At 40.6% G+C, this 12,015-nt stretch overlaps 1 long non-coding RNA gene across 1 annotated transcript in view; it reads left to right on the top strand.

Annotated features, from left to right (window-relative positions):
- LOC140723458 (uncharacterized) overlaps positions 1-9,615 on the top strand; it is a 45,829-nt gene extending 36,214 nt beyond the window's left edge. Inside the window, exon 3 of the long non-coding RNA XR_012097904.1 lies at positions 9,167-9,615. This is a non-coding gene — a long non-coding RNA (uncharacterized lncRNA). The remainder of the gene's footprint in view (positions 1-9,166) is intronic.
- Positions 9,616-12,015: the final 2,400 nt, after the last annotated feature.

Raw genomic sequence — 12,015 nt, 5'->3', positions numbered from 1 at the left:
AGAATTGCGAGGGTGGAATGCTGCAGGAAGGGTGTGGCACAGGTGACAGAGGAGTGCCATGGGTAAAAATGGCATGAGTGCATACACACCCAGCCCTGAGACACCAGGCAAGGTCATCTGATTCCAAACAACTGGTTTATTGATCATTACAGAATGTCCCTCTGGGGCTTCCTGCTCCCTCACCTCCCCCTTCCCCTTTTCCCACTCACAGTCCACAATAGGGACCCATATCAGAATCAGGTTTATCATCACTCACATATGCCACAAAATTTGTTTTTTTTTTTGTGGCAGCAGTCAATGCAATACATAAAATTACTATAGTACTTTGCAAAACTCTTAGGTACCCTAGCTATGTATGTGTGCCTAAGACCTTTTCACAGTACTGTATATGTTTGAAAAGGTTCACTCTCATTCTTCTAAACTCCAAGGAATACAGACCAAACTACCTAGACAGTCTTGACAGGGAAACCCTCTCTTTTGATTTATTAGCCTGGTGCTTCCAATGCTATCACATCCTTTTATTAAGTTAAGAGGACCAGAGCAGTGCACAGTAATCTGGATGTACTATTACAGACACAGATTCATACAGAACCGAAAGAGGCCCTTCAGCCCGACTCCTCCATTCTGACTAAGGTGCCAATGTAATATTGGCCTGCATTTGTCTCATATCCCTCTAAATAGTTCCTATCTATCCAAATATCTTTCAGACATTATAATTATACCCACCTCTACTATTTTCACTGGCAACTCATTCCATATACCCACCACACTCTCTTTGAATACTCCAAGGTTTCAAAGGTGCATTTAATGTCAGAGAAACGTACGCAATACACATCCTGAAATGCTTTTTCTTCGCAGCCATCCACAAAAACAGAGGAGTGCCCCCACAGAATGAATGACAGCTAAATGTTAGAACCCCACAGATCCCCAGCTCCCCCCTCTCATGCGTAAAGAGCAGCAAAACAATGACCCCCCCCCCCCACCGGCAAAAAAAAAGCATCGGCACCCACCACCGAGCATTCAAGCGTACAGCAAAGCAACAGCAAAGACACAGACTTACAGCACCCCAAAGGCTACTTGTTCACCCAGCATTCGACATACACAGGTTCTCTCTCTCTCCCTAATGAGGGAGAAAGAGATGTCTCCATTTCACAGCGAGAGGGGAGACATAACAAACAACTCACTGATTATGATGATAGAAGTCCATTGCACCACTTTTTCCAAGCTCTGTGCCCAAAGATCTTCGGTCTCTGGGCAAACAGCCAGAGATCTTCCATCTCCTACGACACACAAATCCCCTTTACTTGCCTCTCAAACCCCCTTTAAATCTTTCCCACTTATCTTTGTCCTCTGGTTGGATACTTTACTGATTCTGAGCAAAAGGCTGTAAACATCCATCTTATCCGTGCCCCACATGATTAAAAAAAAACACTGTGTAAGTTCATCCCTCAGTCTCCTTGGCTCCAAGGAAAAGAATCCCTCCTTATAAGTCAAACTCTCCAGTCCCACCAACATCCTTCTGAATCATTTCTGCATCCTCATTAGCTTAATCACATGCTTCCTATCATATAGCCCCAGAATTGTTCACAACACTCCATGTGCAGTCTCACCAATGTCCTATATAGTATCAAAATGTTGTCCCAACTCCTATCCTCCCCTAAATCAGTTAATTTTCCTCACATTCATAGAGTCATAGAATCATAGAGAAGTGGTCCTCTGGTCCGTGTCGAAACTATTTAAATGGCCTACTCCCATCAGCCTGTACTGGGACCATATCCCTCGATACCCCTACTATCCATGTACCTATCCAAACTTCTTTTAAACATCGAACTCAAACTTTCATGGACCACTTGTGCTGGCAGCTCATTGTACATTCTCATGACCCTCAGAGTGAAGAAATTTCCCCTCATTTTCCCCTTAAACTTCTCCCCTTTTACCCTTAACCCATGACCTCTGGTTGCAGTCCACCCAACCTCAGTGGAAAAAGCCTGCTTGCATTTAACCTAACTATACTCATAATTTTGTATACCTCTATCAAATCTCCTCTCAATCTACGTTCTGAAGAATACAGTCCTAAGCTATTCAATCTTTCCTTATAACTCAGATCCTCTGGATCCAACAACATCCTTGTAAATTTTCTCTGCACTAGTCCAACTTTGTTTACATCTTCCCTGTAGGTAGGTGACCAAAAAGACACACAATACTCCAAATTAGGCCTCACCCATGTCTTATAAAACTTCAACATAACATCCCATCTCCTGATTTATGATTTATTCCCATCTCCCATCTCCTTTGATTTATGAAGGCCAATGTGCCAAGAGCTTTTCTTATGACCCTGTCTACCTGTGACGCCACTTTCAATGAATTATTTACCTGTATTCACAGATCCCTTTGTCCTACCACACTCCTCAGTGCCCTACCATTGACTGTGTAAGACCTAACCTGGATGGTCCTACCAAAGTGCAAAACCTTGCACTTGTCTGCATTAAACTACACCTGCCATTTTTCAGTCCATTTTCCCAGCTGATGCAGAACCCTCTGTAAGCCATGATAGTCTTCCTCACTGTCCACTACACCCCCAATTTTAGTGCCATCCTCAAATTCGCTGATCCAGTTGACCACAGTATCATCCAGATCATTGATATAGATGACAAACAACAGAGGACCCAGCACCAATCCCTGTGAGCACACAACTAGTCACAGGAGAACCCAGCACTGATCCCTACAGCACGTCACTTGTCACATCAATTCTTCCTAGAATCTAATACCCATCTACATACTAGGGAAAATTTAATGGTCAATTAACCTTTCAACATACACATCTTTGGAATGTGAGAGGAAACTGGAGAACCTGAAAGAAATCCATGTGATTTCTACACAGCTCCACACAGCAAGTTCTACACAGACAGCATTAATGGTCTGGATTAAACCAAAGTCACTATTGTGTGTTTTACAAGTTTCTAATTATTATTTGAAATTATCCTCTGTTTCACTTAGGGATATTCGCAGAACCTTCTGCGGTGCAAATTGAAGCAATCAATTGACTCGATATATCTGCCATTTCTTTGATTTTTGTTATTAAGTTTCCAGCCAAAAGAAATAACTAAATGTGTAAATATCTTTAACCAGAATATTTAGTTAATGATGGACCCCACCCAGCTACTGTCATGGTCTTGTTTTGGCTGCCAGCTTTGGAAACATATAATTGTAAAATATAATCTACAGCTTTTTTAATGGTTATATCTAGTCGTATCAATTTGATCACTTGAAAATCTATTTCAATCTAATTAATTATGCATCATTGCCCATTGCGAGTTGAATTGATTTTGCATTATCACACCTGCTGAATTGGAAGCAGCACAAGGCTAATTGAAATTATCCAGTCTTATTCTCCAAAAAAAATCAAAAGGATATATTCACTTCCCTGCTCATCATACAGTCATGAGTTGTACAGCTAGGAAACACACTGTGGCCCATCACATTTACGTCCCCCATCACAACTACCTTTATCCAATTTGCCTGCTCTAATTCCATATCCACCTATGACTTGCTCATTCAAATTAAATGTTTTTAACTGTTCATTCCAGATACCAACTACATTTTCTATTTTAAAAGTACAGCTTTTATGGAGCAGAAGCAAATAAATGCAAGGCCATTGAAAGGACAAGATGTTATTGACATAATGCAGAAATCAGATTGTAAACTAATTAGAGTATGTGGAGCTCAGAGTGAATATTACGTCTTTCCAACTGGCTCAGCGTGTGTGAGTCTGGTCATTGAGATACTGAAACTTGGTTAATATGAATTAATCAACCTTAATGAGAAAGTGAGTGTACTACAAGTACTTTAACATGACCTGCCCAGAGGAACTGGATAGTTCAGCAATAACAAAATAAAAATGAGCAAGGTCCCCACATTCAGAACTCAACACTTCCTTTCTATTTCTGAGCTACACTTTTGCGAATTTGTTTGTGGTTGAGGAGTTTGATAAAAGCAAGAATAAGATTGAAAGCAATGCAAATGCTTTGTGTCTGTCAGGCAGCGTGCATGGAGAATTGATGAAAGGCCATTTACCTGAAATGACAGCATTGTTTTCTGTCTCCAGAGATATTGCCAAATATGATTTTACTTCAAATTTCCAGCATCTGATGCATTTTGCTTTTGGATTCCTATTTAAACCAGGCAAGAGCCTCATGAGTTTATGCAAAGTGGATCATTAGAAATAGGGAAAATAACAATTTGTTGCATGGTCCAATGAAAATTGACAGAATCTCTGGAGAACTGTCTTAAAATGCCACTTTGTTCTTCTGCCATTGTATCAGAGTAACTGCAGAAATTCTGCAGTACTGCTTCTCATGTAGACTTTGTCCTTAATGTCCTTCATTACACACAGTAGTATGAGCTGGTTTATTCTCTCAGCACTGCTGTACAGATTTTAAGTTTCCAATCCAATGACATAACATCTTTGGTGGCAAGCTTGTTAAGTCTGAGCAGGGACACAATCCTTGGTAGGAGAATTAAAATAATTGCTCAATATCCCAAGAAAATACAAATTGTATCATTAGACGGTCAGTAATTGAGTTCTAAAAATTAGACAAATTCTGCTGTCTCAAGCATTGTATTCTTGTGTCGATACAATTATGTTGCATGAGAAAGAATTATGGTTGAGCTCACTAGTGCTGGGATAATCCATAAGGAATATATTTACTGGTATAATGAAGCCCAGGAAAATGATAGATAGCAGCTGAGGTAACAAGGGATTCTTTGAGATCATTCTACAGCTGGAGCTCCCAGTGGAAAAACAGCATACTGCAACCCCTAATAGCAAAAGCATTTGTCACTTTTTCAAGTGAAAGGCAAATGCAAATGCCAGAAGAATGAATTATATTGAAAGTAAGAAACTAATTTTAACTTCACGGCAATGGAATTACAAATATTTTCAAATGGAGATCCTTGTCATTCACAAACAAGAGGAAATCTCTGTTACTAAAGGCTGAAGATCAACCTACATAATAGCAGAGTTTACAGGATGAATTAAAGTGAGAAATAGGATTATACGGGCAGGATGTATCGAGTTCAGTTCATAATCTGTGTTGATGGAGCAGATCTCAACTTGTCATTAGCACCCTAAGGATAAAAACTAAAATTTAGTCAAGGGAATAAAAGGTCATTCACACATCTTCAAAACCAAGGTACAGTGCTGCTAAGAACTAGGTTAACCCTTAGAGAAATTCTGCACATATATTTAGTGGTTTTGGCACCAATTAGGAAATGTATCCCTTAATTTTTGGTGAGATTTTCACTACCCCCAACAGATAATTTCCAGTGTCAATTTTCCCCAATATATCAATATATTGATAGTATCAATATAAAATCCTGCTGAATGAGTTTTTCAACCTCACTGTTCTTAAAAATGACAGTTCTTTACTAAAATGAAGTCAACTTTTACTAATGTAGTTTCCACTGAAACTTAGCTACTTAAAGGACCGACAGTCAAACTATCCTTATTGAAATCTCTGACCTCCAATGCCCAGTTCACAGCCTGACATGCATGCTTTGATTCTTATGCCCATAGAATTAGGGTCATAGTCATTCTCAGATTTTTCATCTCATTATCATTCCAAACTGTTGCTGATGTTGGGGTGGTCAGAGGGCATTGAAACTCAAAATTCAAGGAGAGTAGGGTTCATCTACTTTCCTTAACCCATAGAACCAGGCTGTGGGAATACAGACATGTATTGTAGCTTCCACTGGTGACATACGTAAACTGCATCAATGTCCTTATAGAGATTTTCTTGGCAATCTCTCACCAGGAGTACCTGGAGAGTTTCTGTGGAGACCAAGTACAAAGAACATGTCTCCTACACGTTCTGTCAACATCAACCTATCTAACCCTTCAGAGTACAAGGAATGGCTCTCACAATACAAAATTTTTTAATTAAAGCTTTTATTCATTTAATAACAACTGTAGATGGAAGTATGTTGTTTGTATCATAGTATGTCCCTTTAAGAGAAAACTGTAAAAATCACACTTTGCTGTTGTTTGGATCTTGAAGAAAACGTGACACATTAAATGGACTAAAACCACCAATTTCAGCTTCAGCAGAGCCCAACAATAATTCTGTTCTGTAATATTTGGTGAAGCCCTTCAAACATTGAAAGGACGTATCATCCCAGCGAGGTCATATGAGTGGCAATGGTGCCATGTTTTAATAAAGTGTTAAAATTATTGAATCGATTGACCAAATGGCATTAAGAATGTAAAAAAAAAGTTTTTGCACTGTGTAATATATATAAATTATGAATAAACTTTATCTTTGAAACAAAAAAATCACCAACAATTGACCCCAATATTATTATAATTTGAAAAAAATATGAAGTGCAGTAACTTCTAAGTCAAGGTTCCCAGACTGTATGAGCAATCCAGAAGTGATTTACAAGAAGGGAACTTTCACCGAATTCAACTGAATACAGGTTGGGATTTGCTTTTAGTTTCTTGTAGACTCACAACATGTACTGAGATGGGTGGAGGATTCCTCATCAGCAATCCTGTACAATTAGAACCTTCAAGACAATAATTTTTAAAAACCTGGAAAACTAGAAAATACACAGAGGCCACAAGTCCAAGTCCACAAAGGAATGGTATAACTTATTTGCAATGTGCTTGTAATTTTCCAACACATGCTGAACCTTTTGACTACAGATTGTAGAAAAAAATAAAGCAATTACGTCTGGCATTTTGTTGACCTTGAAGTTTGTAGCTTGGTTTTCCCACAACTATGTGCTGCTTTGATGCGCTTTGTTTTCCTCACTAGGCATCACTTGTATAAACAAGTCAAACCAAACAATTTATGCCAAAACTCCATTCCAATCAATGACACCTTTACCAATGATTAAAGGTGAAAAAGGGTTCAGATATACTGCAAAATGGAATTTTGCCAGTAGTCCCCAATCATCAGATGGCTCTAAACAGCTAGCAGCTGTGTGCAGGTTTTACAACCATCACATTAGCTCCAAAGTTTATTTCTCTTTTAATTAGATTAAGCTTTCAGTTGCATTCTGGCAAATACTGTATCTGTGATATGGAGGTTGTCGAGACTACACTTTCTTGCAACTTTCTGACCAACTTTGGACTTCAGCTCAGGAAATTCTGATCACCTCACTCCTTGTTAAATGAATTTAATATTCTAAAACCTTGTGGCCAGTCTATCCCTATTGCTGACTGGATTCACCTGGCAAAGTCTTTATGCAACATGTCTGGTTTCAGCATTGTGAAAAACACCTCAATCATGGAGATAGTGTGTTCATCAGATATCAGGTCATTCCTCAGGTTTCTTTGTCTAAAAGGCTGGCATTTTCCAAATTTCACACAGCTAACAGGTAGACTACTGATAATGTAGCCTTTACTAGTATGCATATGGGATTTAAACTGACAGAAGTGTAAGAGGAAAATAGAGTATGTGGCATTGAATAAATCTTTTCACAATTCCACTGGTAAACAGAAAATGGGCTGCTTCAGGGAATGTAGCAAGAAGTGCTTTAAAGAGGATAAACAGAACGTAGGATCTCCATGTAAATCTGATAACCTATTTTCACACCACAATATTACTTATCATGCAGTGCTCAATAGACACTCTGAATTTCTGTGGAAATCTTAAAATCATTCCAGTAAATAGTACTGCATTCCTGGTTTGCCTCTGCAGCTTGACATACTGAATGAAGCTTTTTATACTACAACACAGCTGAGGCACTGACAATGGCTGAAACATTGAAAGTAGGTTGTGCAACTACACTATAACGTGTCTTTGCAGTTATAAATTGATCTTCTTGCCAGTAACGTAGCAGGATTGATATTACTCACACAAATTAGGCCTGGATCCTGTCATCATCATAAAATCAGGTGTGAGAGTGAATCTGCCGATGGCTTGTGATGGACGTCATGTGTTGGGAAATTTACTGGCCTGTTCTCTCAGGTTGATGTATGTGATCCCTGTTTCAAAGGGTCTGCCAGAGATCCTGGCTAATAATGATCCTCGATCAGTATCATTAAAACAGATTTGGCTATTGACAAAGTTATTTGCTACACACACATTGACTGCAATATTTCCAACATTATAAAGGTGACAAACATTATTACATTTAAAGTGCCCTGCACTATCCTTAAAGGGATGTGAAAGGAGCTAAATAAATTCAAGTTTTTCTTTTAGTCACTTCTTCAGTCCACCCAATTCACAAACTTCTTCATCCCATCCCATTCAACTACCCCATTTGCCAAATTACTGCTCCATTTAAAAACTGGAGCTGTAATTTTATTCATTTATTTTCATTCTGTACAAATATAAGTAATTGTCCCCTGTTTGCTCACTCAGCCTGAAAATTATATCAGATGGTTCCCTAGCAACCTCCCTACTATTAACGTACAGGGTATCTAAGCAATCCCACTAAAACAATCTGCACATAATTTATGCAGCTAATTTTTTGTCGATTCCTTGACATCAACATCGACCTGTTTCCTAAATCAGGTTAATCAAGGGGCACATATGTTATTTATGCTCTTGTTTTCAGGATTTATCCAAACAAAAACACACTATTTGTGCATTTCTGAGATTCAATATTAATATTATGTTTATATAGATTTAATATTAAGTACTTTATCCTGTCGACTTGCAAGGTAATTATTCTATTGGTAAGCACCTTGGTATAGCTCCAAAATCCAGCACATGTCTTGACATTTCTGCACCTATACTTTGGGGAATGCACCAGTGTTCTGATTCCTCACTTTATTCACCAATCTATCATAGGCTGAATCAAAGGTGGTGACAAATCTGCATATAGGAGGGTGACTGGAAATCTAACTGAGTGGTGCCACAACAACAACCTCTCATTCAATGTCACCAATCTCTCACAAAGCTCTCCAATCCTTCATCCAGATCTCCGATCTCTCACTCCAGTAGCTCGCCAGCTCTCCGATCCCATACCTTGCTTTCACGTTTGACCCAGTTCCCTATTCCTTCATTCTGTTCTGGCTATTTTTCCTTCCACTTCTGAAGAAGACAGCATGGTGATTCAGGTAATAGAGTCATTACCTCACAATGTCAGAGAAATGGATTCAGACCTGACCTCAGGTGTTGTCTGTATGAAATATGAACATTATCTCTTCCTCCAGGTGTTCCAGTTTCCTGCTGTTATGACCCCAGCCCCCGCCTTTGTGAGATTCGCAAGAGCCCTAGTCAAGGGGGGGGTCAAATGACCCAAGAGAGAGAGGGAGACGTGCTGAAGACCACGTTCCCCCGGGAAGCAGAATAAAGCGACTCTTTGACTATTGTCTCATGAAGACCACGTGTAAAGCCCTCGGGCAAAGTGGGCTGGTCGCTCAACAAGACAAAAGCCTCGGACATAGCCATTGTCTTGGGAGACACCTTTGTGGGATAAGGAACTGGCCTACGTGCAAAATCTCAGGGCAATGTGAGATGGGTGATGGGGGAAGGATTGCCTCGCCCCCCCACCCTGATGGACATCTACAACCCTGCCAGTCCAGATAAAAGGTGGGCTGCTGAGGCGGGGCGCCAGACGCACCAGAAGACGCGCTTGAGATCCTGTGACAGCGTTTAGAGAGCGACAGCTGGTGGTGGGGTTCGTGTGCGTCTTTTCCTTGCCTGGGATTGGCAACCCCACAACGGAAGAACGGCTTAGCTACAGGGGAGGTCACAGATGAGCGTTCATTCCCCCAACGAGGCTCCGACAAACCGAACTCCTCCAGGTTGGAAAACCTGTCGGGTAACTCTTTCATCCTCCCTCTCTCTCTCTGTCTAACAAAAGTGCACCAACGCGACACCACAACGACGGCAGCTGGTGGAACTGCAGTGACCGCAAAAAGACTTTTAAATATCCAGTAAACAATATATATCTACATTACCCCTAGACAACGATAGAGCTTATTTCTGATTGATTATTGCTATACCTGTGCTTTAGATTGAGTTGTGATGACGTATATGATCTGAATGTTTTGTATTAGCCATACGTTTGTGCCCCTTTATAAATAAAAACATTTGAAAATAGTAGCATCAGACTTCGGTGGACCCATCTATCTTTGCTGGAAATTTACCCGGTTACTGGGGAACGTAACACCTGCCATGTCCCAACAAATTGCCCCTAGTGTGTAGGTAAATGGTAGAGTCTGAAAGGAATCAATAGAATATGGAGAGAATGGTATTAAGGTAGGATCAGTTTAATTAGGGGGTTCATGGTCAACCTGGTCTCAATAGGCTGAATGGACTGTTATGTCATGTCGATATATTTCGATTGAAATACATCCATGGCCACTTTCAACTGCTACTGAAAAAAATGCTGGGTAGACACAAAACTAGGAGTTAACATGGATCTACATGGTCCTCCCACTGCTTCATTAGAAATTATTTTTGTTCATTGATGAATACTATCAATTCCCTTTAGACACCCCACCCTTTAAGTTTGCATGGGTTTAACTACTAAGTAGGGACAATCTATGGGAAGAATTAACAACAACAGGAAATGCCGGATATATTCAACAGTACAGGTCACATCCGTGGGCAGAGAAACTGAGTCAATAATTCAGGTTGGAGACCCTTTGCTTTGGATTTCCAGTGTTCCCAGTGTGGCCTCCTGTATATCGGTAAGACCCGGTGTAGATTTGGAAACCGTTTCACTGACCACCTACACTCCATCTGGCAGAAGAAGCGGGATCTCCTAGTGATCATCTATTTTAATTCCATTCCCATTCCCCTTCCGATATGTCCATCTATGGCCTCCTCAACTGTCACAATGAAGCCACACTCAGGTTATAACACCTTATATTCCATTTGTGTAGGCGCCAACCTGATGGCATGAGCATCAATTTCTCGAACTTCTGGTGTTGTTCTCCCCTTCTGGTGCTCCTCCCCCTTTTCTTTCTTCCATGGTCTTCTGTTCTCTCCTATCGGACTCTCCTTTCTCCAGCTCTGTATCTCTTTCACCAATCAACTTCCCAGCATTTCACTTCATCCTTCTCCCTTCTGGTTTCACCTATCACTTTGTGTTTCTCTCTCCCCTCTCCCATCTTTTCAATCTACTCCTCAGCCTTTTCTCTACATTCCTGCTGAAGGGTCTCGGCCTAAAACATCAAGAGTGCTTTTCTCCAGAGATTCTGCCTGTCCTGCTGAGTTCCTCCAGCATTTTGAGTTTGTTGCTTGGATTTCCAGCACCTGCAGATTTTCTCGTGTGTCAATAAACCAATTGTTTGGCATCAAGTGACCTTGCTTGGTGTCTCAGGGTTGGGTGTGCCACCTGTGTGCCAACCCTGGACCTGTGCCACCACCCCATCACCTGGCACTCCTTCTCTGTCACCTGTCCCACACCCCTCCTGAGGCAGTCCACCCTCACCATTCCCAACATCCTTTGCTCCTGCCTGATTTACAAACTTCCTCTCTGCTCCCCTGTTGACAAATACAGTACTGTGCAAAGGTCTTAGGCACCCTAGCTACATATATGTGCTTAATTAAGAATTTTGCATAGTACACTACATGAATAAAATCAACATTTAGATGTGAACATACAAGTTCTGGAGATTGGCAGTGAACAACTGGTTGGGTTTTCTTTTACCATCACTCTACTGAATTAAGATCAGAAATATTCAGATAAGCTGGTGGGCTGAATTTGATGGTACATGCAATCAGAATTAACTTTGACAACCTTAAGGCAAATGTTATATTTAGATTAGACAAGCCAGGATTCATTTTGTGATCTCTGCTGACCTTACAGGCTAATGCTAGGTATGACTGCTGTAAGATCATCAGCTTGGTAAAAGACATCCATCCACCTGCCACCCCCCCACACCCCCCTGGTCTGTTGAAAACTTGTTGGTCTTCTGGTGCAAGAATATGTCCAATGCTGCCAACTGGCACATTCTGAGGTGCAGGAAAACTGAAGTTTGGTGTTTCTCTCTCTCCTCTCCCATCTTTTCAATCTACTCCTCAGCCTTTTTTCTCCATTCCTGCTGAA

The sequence above is a fragment of the Hemitrygon akajei genome, chromosome 3 (genome assembly GCF_048418815.1).
Source record: "Hemitrygon akajei chromosome 3, sHemAka1.3, whole genome shotgun sequence".
NCBI classification, from domain to species: Eukaryota; Metazoa; Chordata; class Chondrichthyes; order Myliobatiformes; family Dasyatidae; genus Hemitrygon; species Hemitrygon akajei.
This window is presented reverse-complemented; position numbering and strand designations above follow the sequence as displayed.